This window comes from Mandrillus leucophaeus, unplaced genomic scaffold (assembly GCF_000951045.1).
Source record: "Mandrillus leucophaeus isolate KB7577 unplaced genomic scaffold, Mleu.le_1.0 Scaffold249, whole genome shotgun sequence".
NCBI classification, from domain to species: domain Eukaryota; kingdom Metazoa; phylum Chordata; class Mammalia; order Primates; family Cercopithecidae; genus Mandrillus; species Mandrillus leucophaeus.
The window spans coordinates 2,154,854-2,164,526 of NW_012102576.1; the positions used below are offsets into that span (position 1 = coordinate 2,154,854).

The 9,673-nt window shown below is 36.0% G+C and overlaps 1 long non-coding RNA gene across 1 annotated transcript; it reads left to right on the forward strand.

The window, feature by feature from the left end:
• Positions 1–287: 287 nt before the first annotated feature.
• LOC105542018 lies at positions 288–1,213 on the forward strand. The gene is made up of 2 exons (XR_001006409.1): positions 288–568; positions 1,084–1,213. It is a non-coding gene; the product is annotated as an uncharacterized LOC105542018 (long non-coding RNA).
• The last annotated feature ends 8,460 nt before the right edge of the window (positions 1,214–9,673 follow it).

The following is a 9,673-nucleotide window of genomic DNA, read 5'->3' on the forward strand; positions in this document are numbered from 1 at the left end:
TCAAATATATATTTTATAAATATATGTATTCCATACATAATATATATCAAAGTATTACAATAATCAGGTTGGATTTAGTCTAACAGCCAGTTCATAATGATACCTTAAAAATATACTTGATAGTGCTTTATAGTGCTTTTAAAACATGATTTAAGGAGCAAAATCAGCTAACAGAAGAGCATAATTAGGAGATTATAGACATATCTTTTAAAGAAATTAAATTCCTGGTACAAATAAGAGAAGGTAAAAAAGCTCACAATTCCTTTTTTCTTTTGTAGTTGAGGGCAAGCCAGGTACATGTCCTGAATTTATAGAATCTTTTGACACAAAGCAACAGAGCCGCAGTCAAGACTGAAGTCAAAAGAAATTTAGATCCCATCTGGGCAAAAGGGCCTCTAAGCAACAATCTAAGATTTCCACCTGTTGTTCTGGGGTTCCTTGTATAAATGATTATGACTGCAGAGATCTTATGAAGTGCTGTGGTACCTGTAGATGTGGCCTGAGGTACACACATCCTCTTATGATTGACCCTGTATTTTTCAATTCACCTCCACAATCTAAGGCATAAGTAAGTATGGGGCAACATGATCTCCTCATCCGTTCTCCGACTCTCTTAAAATACTTTATGTATCTTTTGTCTTAGTATTCTTCCAACCCAACCTCATATTTTATATTCTATTATAGCTATAGTATAGAATTTATAGTTAGAATGGTCTAGAATATAGTCCACTTTCTCTATGACATATAAAAGGGCATGCCATCTCAGAAGAAATTCCGCATATATGTCACCTGATTTCAATTATTTATTCATTCAATTAACATTCATTGGATGCCCACTATATGTCACACACTGAGAATGCAGAAATGGACAGGGCAGATGGAACCTCTATAGTTATGCAGTTGATAATATTAGCATATGTTCTTTACCCTTCACTAAGCAACCAGAACTTTTCCTTTTTTTTATTCCCTTCTGCACCCCTTCCATCTCTAAGGAAAAGAAAGCATGAGTCTCATGTCACTTAAACGTTAGGCATCAGTTTTTAAGCCCTGGTTGAACTACTTTCTTCTCTGTTTTCCTCCCAGATATTGGATGGAGAAATGGATTCAGACGGAGGCATCATTGAGCTTATTCTTCTTGACTCATCTCAGTCCAAACATTACTCTCTCAAGTGTTGTTGTTAAAATCTGCATATTAAAAGCTCAGCATCATCTATTTGTGAGCTCTGTGTCTCATTCAGGGATTTTAACTAATTTTGAGTTCTAAGGGTACCGGAAAATAACTGGATTAGCAAAGCCTACGGTCTTCTCTGCTGTCCAGTTGGGATACCTATGGCCCAATGGGGCATCCCCAAAGTTTCTTTAGAATATGAAATCTAAGGGATTCTGGAAAATATTCAGAAAACACACATTTCAATTTAATCATCGAAATGGCCTGTAGATAATTCTGAAAGTCCACCTGCCATACAGGTTCTTTGTTCCTGTTTTGTCTTGTATGTAATTGGTATTATTTTAATCTTTCATTTGATATTGATCTAATCTTTTACTATTTGTTTTGGGGAAATATATGGAAGAAATCCATGCCAATGACATTTACTAATCTGCTTAAGTTAAGGCACAAAGTAGATTAGTGAGATCCATGGGAGCCATCTCTTATGATGTCCACTTCGAGATGACAAATTTTTCCCATTTGTATAATTTGAACTTGTTAACTTAAGAAATAATTAATGAACTTTAATGAAGCCTACCTTTGCACAGACATGCTTCATAATATGGCATGAAAATGCATGAATCATATGGATAGTAACTTGTACGAATTCAAAGAACAAAGAAATTGCTGGTAGAAGCTATAGCTGACAATGCTGGCAAATATTCTCATTTGTTTTTATATTTTATTCAGTGATGGGGAAGAAGAAACTCCAGAAAAAAGAATTCCACATAAATATTAGTATGTTTCTTTTATACTTTTTCAAAGAAAACTTGTTAGAATAAAAAGAAAAATTATGTTTACTAAAAGGTAGTAGCCAAAAGTTGCATATAGCTCAGCATTGTATTATGTTGCTCAAGGCTTACATTCAATATACTCCTCTGCAAAGCTGTAATTATGATTTTGTTTTACTGAGTCAATGAGGAAGAAAATTATTGTGTTCCCGTAGTACTGAAATGAAAGTGAGCTTGCAGCTGGAGTGATGAGATAAAACTAATCCTGCTGTTAGTGTCTAATTGGCCCTAAACATGGCGGGTCTTAGGCACTTTGAATAGCAAGGGGTAGGTTGATGATAATGCTAGTGAAAAATTAGAATTGACCACTTCAGCTGCTTACTAAGTAAGACTACTTCCTACCACCGTGAGCTATGTAGCTTAGCTATCAACTTTTAAAACTTATTTTTATTTACTTTGAATTCCACAATTAACATATAAAGTCATTCTCCGTGTAAACATATTTTTAAAAATTATGAACAAACTAAAAATCCTTCTTGACTTACCTAAAAATAAATACTATAATCTATTTGATTTATTATCCAAACAGGCCTTTTGGGGTGCCTTTATGTTTAAGAACATTTATAAATATATACTGTTATTTTGTGTACTTAATTAAACATGACGTATGCATCATAGCATATCCATTGTGTTCCAGCTTTAGTTTCTTACTTAACAATATGTCTTGGAGACAATTCCATGTCAATTTGTAAAGAACTGCCTCATTCTTTCTTTAACTGCTGCTTAGGATTTTATACAATTAGATATATTAGAATTAACTCCAGCATTCCTCTGCTGGGGGCCATGTAAATGGCTATAATTTTTTTGCTATTACAAATAATGTTTAATATATATATGTAAACATACATGTTTTGATATAAGTATTATTATTATTTAGGTATGGTGAGACCAACAGATCAGAAGATGACTACCATTGAAGAGATAGTGTGTTATTTGCAGATCCCAAGAGAATGGGACACACCTTGTCATACTGTGGGTGGTCACACATGGAAGCCTCCATGACAGTCAAGTGGCAGAGGGAGCAGGAGAGGACTGTGGGCAAGATCTTCTATTGTGGTTTCTGTGGGAAGGAATGGTTGATGCAGGACAAGAAGGTTAAGGATTAGCTAGTTTGTTTCAGTGGGCTCTGGGGTATATAGACTCTTCCCGGTTGTCTGAGACCCTGGGGTGATTAGGACAGGTGAATAGTGGTCTGGAGTGTGACAGCCCAAAGGAGCTGGTTGTGGGGTGTGGACACTGAATTGATTTGCCTTCGTAAAGCAAGCTCACTGGATGGGTTGCTTGCTGTAACTAAGAATTGGCTAATCCTCAAAGGGATGGTCTCCCCAGGGTGAGCAAGGCCTCAGATGTCAAGGCATTGACACACAGAAAATAAAAGCCATTTGCTATTTAAATATCCTTCCATTTCATTTTCTTATGTTAGCTCCTAATGGAATTGCAGAAGGGAAAACAGATTAAAGCTTTTCTAGGTCAATCATATTAAACAAATACCTAATAACGATCTTGAAATTTTTTATGTAATATTTGTTTACAATATTTGTTTAAAAAATAAACCCATGGTGACTGGTAGAAATTGTGAAAAATTTAGAATATACTTTCTATTTCAGTTATTATTAAATCTCCACTTTTAAATAACATACACTGAGAAATAATCAATATTCTTCCACATTACCTGCTTAGAGAATAAGGTGGTCTCATGCCTTAAGTGGTTGAATTTACATCTTTTCTGTTTCTGGACCTGCCTGCTCTTCAATATTTCGTACTTCTAGAAAGAAGTACATATTGGGAAGTAACTCTTCTGTTTCTCCAAGCTTGTTTCTCTAGGCAAATGCATTTTTTTTCTCATTTAGCAAAAGCAAAAAAAAAAAAAAATTTTATTCATAGAATAAATCGAATAAAATATTACCACATTTTTGAGGTTATATTACTTTAATCCTAATTCTGATACAGTTAGCAAGGTGATCATTCTTAAATCCAATAAACTAGTGGAAGCAAGTGTTTTTGCTTATTGCATCAGGGAGAATGGCAGTGGTGTATACATATTTACTTCCTTAGTTCTATGATTTCATTTATTATAAGATATAACATCACTTTAATGTCATATAACTTTAATATTGAAAAATAGCTAGCTACATTAAAATACGTATTGATTGTAGGATGAATACCATTAACAGAAAAGAAAAAATAAACATTAAATATTTCAGTTGTACTAATGTTTTTAGGGGATTTTGTGAGATTTGTATTAATTTTTTTATTGATACATGATCAATGAACATATTTTAAAATTACATATGATAATCAAATACATTCATATAATTTTTAAAGATCAAATCATTGTAATTGAGCTATCTATCCCTTTAAATATTTGTTCATGAAACTATTTTTAAGTGCCCTCTTTTAGACTTCTACACTCCAAGTTGAGGTGTGGTGAGCAAAAACAAATAACAAAAAACAAGAGAAGTGGAAACAGTGCTTGTGCCCAGAAAAGTGGTGAAGGCAGGGTCCTATGAGCCGTTTTGAGACAAAATAAATTTTTAATAGAGGTGACTCTAGCCACTACTGTAAATATAAATTTACAGTAAATTTAGGACCAGTTATAGTACCAGTAAGAAAACAACTGAGTTATGGGCCCATATACCTAATGTAAATGACGAGTTAACGGGTGCAGCACACCAACATGGCACATGTATACATATGTAACAAACCTGCATGTTGTGCACATGTACCCTAGAACTTAAAGTATAATAAAAAAAATAAAAAAGGAAAAGAAAACAACTGAGTTTAAGCCAGTGGATGACCAATAAAGAGAAAAGAATGTCCGCCTGGAAAAGAGTAGTCTAAGAAATATGTAGCACTAGAAGGCAGAGCTAAGGAGAAACCTTATCAGAAACCGTATCATATCAAAAGACATCATAAGGAAGCTCTTTAATGTTATCCAAACTTAGGCTGACCACCCACACCTCTGCAAATCTTTTCAACAACAGCTTTCTCTTGGATATAGTGGTGAGTAGAAATTTCAGTTCTTGGTTGTTGTCTTAATTGTTGCTCTTAGAAACGTATATTTGTCCCATATCTTTCAATTCCATAGTAAACCACTGCTCACTTTGCTGTTGGATACCACCAGGGTGCCCTGAATATAATACTCTTGAATTATTACTGTTTCTTCCCCCATAATAACATTAAAGAAGGAGGTAAGAGTCAAAACAATCTTTCCCTTTATTCTCTTTCCTGATGTATACATTTTTAAAAAGGAAAAGTTTAGACTAAATGGAAGAAATTACAATGTAGAATTGGAAAATATTAAAACTTTGTACTGAAAGTAATTTTGTCCGGGGCCTAAGGAGAAAGCATTGAGGAAATTAAACTTTCAACAAAGAATCACTGCAAGTTTCTGTCTACTGACCTTTCACAAAAATGAGACAATCTTTTCATCTTAAGAGAGTTCTAGCAGGATCTCAGAAAAAAGAATTCAGGGTGGGAGATATTAAAAGATGGGCTCAAATGATTTAAGGAAGGTCTTTCAGGATAGAGAAGTGATTGGACTTGGGCAAATTTCATGGCATAATAATTTAGAACTGGTGGACATATCAAAGTGAGGGTCTTGAAGCTAATCTTTCTTTTTTTGTTTTTGAGAGAAGGTCTCACTCTGTCGCCCAGACTACTGGAGTGCAGTGGCACAATCATAGCTCACTGCAGCCTCAAACTCCGAGCTCAAGTTATCCTCCCACCTCAGCCTCCTGAGGGCTAGGTAGCTAGGACTACAGGCGTGTGCCACCATGCCTGGCTATTTTATTTCTTACATTTTTTAAAGATGAGGATTTGAGGTTTTGTTATGTTGCCCAGGCTAGTCTTGAACTTCTGGCCTCAACAAATTCTCCTGCCTCAACCTCCCAAAGTGCTGGGATTACAGGCATGAGCAACTGCAGCTGGCCCATAAATGTTTTTAAATAAGCTATTTGTCCAGGCGAACAGACTGTTGCCTAAGAAAAGTTGATTTTCAAGAATTTCCTGAAGCACAACAAAGTGAAGTGATTTTTGGTCTTACAGGCTTATTTTTCCCAGACTAAGTTTTCTCAGAATAACTAGGTCATATTAATACAGGAGAAGGTTTCAGTTCTTAGTTCTAATATCTATGTCACATACATGCAGGTTGTTACAATTTCTCATAGGCCAATTTCTAACCTGATTCCCTTGCCATCAATTTTGTAATAGTTTGGCTTCTTCGATCTTCTAAACCTCTAGTAAATCCCAGGATATCATGTTGCTTACCTCTGGGTTTGATTGTGCCCTGGAATGTAACCTTCTCTTCCTACTGCTGTGTGTTTCCTAAAGTCTAAATAATTAATCTATGGTAATGCCCAGAGAATTTTCAGAAATATAACAGGTGATGCCTGTTGCAATTTTAACTCCTAAAATGCCCAGGAATTTATGGTAGAGGGATATGGATACAGGCTTTAATTTGGCATTCCAAATTGTATACTGTCTATGGGGAAACGTGGGTCCTCTTAGCTGATTCTCTTTGCCATGTTTCTATAGAGGTAAAGTACAGGCATACTTGTGTAATAATATTAAAATGAGACTCTTGGTTTTATGAAATGCCTTAGATGGTTAAAGCTAACTCTGCTTACCTTTCAAACAAAGTACTAGATGGCCTAAGCAGGACTTGCAAACCATGTGGCTGAAAACGTATTTAAAACTAATGTGCCATACCTACTTTCAGGTAATGTATACCAAGCAGACTGGAGAGGAGAGAGAGAAGTTCTTTGGGGAAAAAGTGGTGAGAATGCTGTGACAATTTTCCTCTCTCCCCATGGAGATGAGTTGAAGAAAATGCTTCCTCCTCACTGACCACTTAGTAAGAGGGGCTCAAGAGCTTAATATGGTTCTCTGGAATTTGAGGAGTACCAGTTAATCGTTGTCTAAATCACCCCTGAGAAAAATGTCTTCAGGTGAGTGTGGCTGAACAACCCTGTTGCCCAGCAGAGTAGAAGGCAGCATTTGAGAGGAAACCACATGCCTAGCCGCAGCAGATGAAAGGTGCATGCTTTCTATGGAGCACTTGTGGGCTACCTAGCAAAGAGAGACTGAACTTCCCTAGGAGATGTTCTGAAACGGAGAAGCAACTCAGCAGAGAGAGGCTGGGGCAGAATCTGGGAAGGGAATGGGAATGATCAGAAATTGTCGGCTGAAGCCAGGGTGCTGTCCAGGTCAAGGGAGTTGCAATCAGAGGCTGCAGGGTTGGGGAAGGGGAATCACTCTTTCGCACCCACCCCACACCTCACCCACTGCCCCTCATGTAAAATAAAAATAAAAATAAATAAACAAACCCATAAGAGAAAGGGCAGCTTTCAGCATGTGTCCCAGTGGCAACGTATAAAATAAGTTTCAACAAGCTGAAGTTAACTAAAAATTATTTAGTCATTTGGTCAAGCGAAATCAACAAACACGGCAATTCTTTTTTTATTTTATTTTATTTTATTATTTTTTTTTTACAATGCTTTAAGAGTTTATTTAACAATTCTCTACCCAGTTGAAAATTAAACCAAAAGAGTTTCATGGAGTCATTCTGAGATGCTCATAGAAGTATTAGCAAAACGTAGCTAGTCTGTTTTATACGTCATGTAAATATTTTAGAATAGCATTCTGTGATCATTTTTTTTAAAATTTAAGTTCTAGGGTACATGTGCACAACGTGCAGTTTGTTACATATGTATACATGTGCCGTGTTGGTTTGCTGCACCCATTAACTTGTCATTTACATTAGCTTTTTCTCTTAATGCTATCCCTCCCCCAACCCCCCACCCCACAATAGGCCCCGGTGTGCAACGTTCCCTGCCCTGTGTCCAAGTGTTCTCATTGTTCAATTCCCACCCGTGAGTGAGAACGTTCGGTGTTTGGTTTTCTGTCCTTGGGATGGTTTACTCAGAATGATGGTTTCCAGCTTCATCCATGTCCCTACAAAGGACATGAACTCATCCTTTTTTATGGCTGCATAGTATTCCATGGTATATATGTGCCACATTTTCTTAATCCAGTCAAATCATTGATGGATATTTGGGTTGGTTCCAAGTCTTTGCTATTGTGAATAGTGCTGCAATAAACATACACATGCATGTGTCTTTATAGTAGCATGATTTGTAATCCTTTGGGTACATACTCAGTGATGGGATCACTGAGTCAAATGGTATTTCTAGTTCTAGATCCTTGAGGAATCCAAACATAGCGATTCTCTTAACTGAAAACAAGACAACCAGAGAAAGTCATCTTAAAAATATTATGATGTATTTGTTTCCATGAAAGCCAGGAAATTAAAATTATAACAAATTCTGGTTTTGTGATATTAAAAATAATTAAACTTAAAAATAATTTTGTAAGTTTCAATATATCTACTTTTCAATTTTTCAGTATATTTTCCCATTACTTTAATGTTCTGGAAAAAAATTAGTCATTAAAAATATATAAAAACATGTATATAGGAGAATATATTTTCCCTTTTGCCTCTAGTTTCAATGTAGATAGTATGAAAATATTTGCAGTATCTAATATAGTAAGGCACTGGTATTTATTTAAAATTTCAACATTTTGCTAATTATGAATTTTTCTGTGTTAATTTTGACTGTTAAATGTTGCATTAAAATTATTGATAAAAATAATAAGCAAATAAATATACAGCATTGTTGTTGATTACTGAGTTTTTTGACACTCCCTGAAATTTTGTACCCAGGGCAAGTGCTTCTCTTGCTCCACCATAATTCTGGTTCTACCAGGTGGAGACATATACTCTCATCTTACAAATCCACCATGCTCAGAGAGTACAGTCTGGATTTATTGATAAGAAGATAATTTTTTCTAAGTGACTCACAATTTGCGAAATAACTTAGTTTCACAGCGAAGTTAGTATTTTGCATTGTAAACAGAACAGTTTTTACTTCTCTTTTATCACTCCTGCTTTGTAATAATGTCCTGAAACCTAAATTATTATGACAATGTTATATAACCTTCTTATAGAATATGTTTCATATTTATGATTGATAGAAATAACTCTTAAAATCTATATAGAATATTCATGATCCATCACTCAACTTAGAAACAGAACATAATAACTCAAAACTGACTGTATGCTTACCTCCCAGTCCAACTCCCTGCAGGTAACAATCCAAATTTTCCTTTATTCCCTTGCCTTTAATAATAGTTTTACAACACAGTATCTGCAAAAACAAACAAACAAAAAACCCAGCAGTTGCACATAATGTTGGAAATGGTATCAGATCAGTGCTGTTCAGTACCTTAGAGTCACTTTAGTGATAGCATGATAAATACCAGATAATTTTTTGGTCTTTAATTGTTAGTCTCATGACTGGTGACATTTTCCTGCCATACTTTAAAAGGAAAAAGATGGCCGGGCGCGGTGGCTCACGCCTGTAATCCCAGCACTTGGGAGGCCGAGGCGGGTGGATCACGAGGTCAGAAGATCGAGACCGTCCTGGATAACATGGTGAAACCCCGTCTCTACTAAAAATACAGAAAATTAGCCAGGCGTGGTGGCGGGCACCTGTAGTCCCAGCTACTCGTGAAGCTGAGGCAGGAGAATGGCGTGAACCCGGGAGGCGGAGCTTGCAGCCAGCCGAGATTGCGCCACTGCACTCCAGCCTGGGTGACAGAGAGAGACTGCATC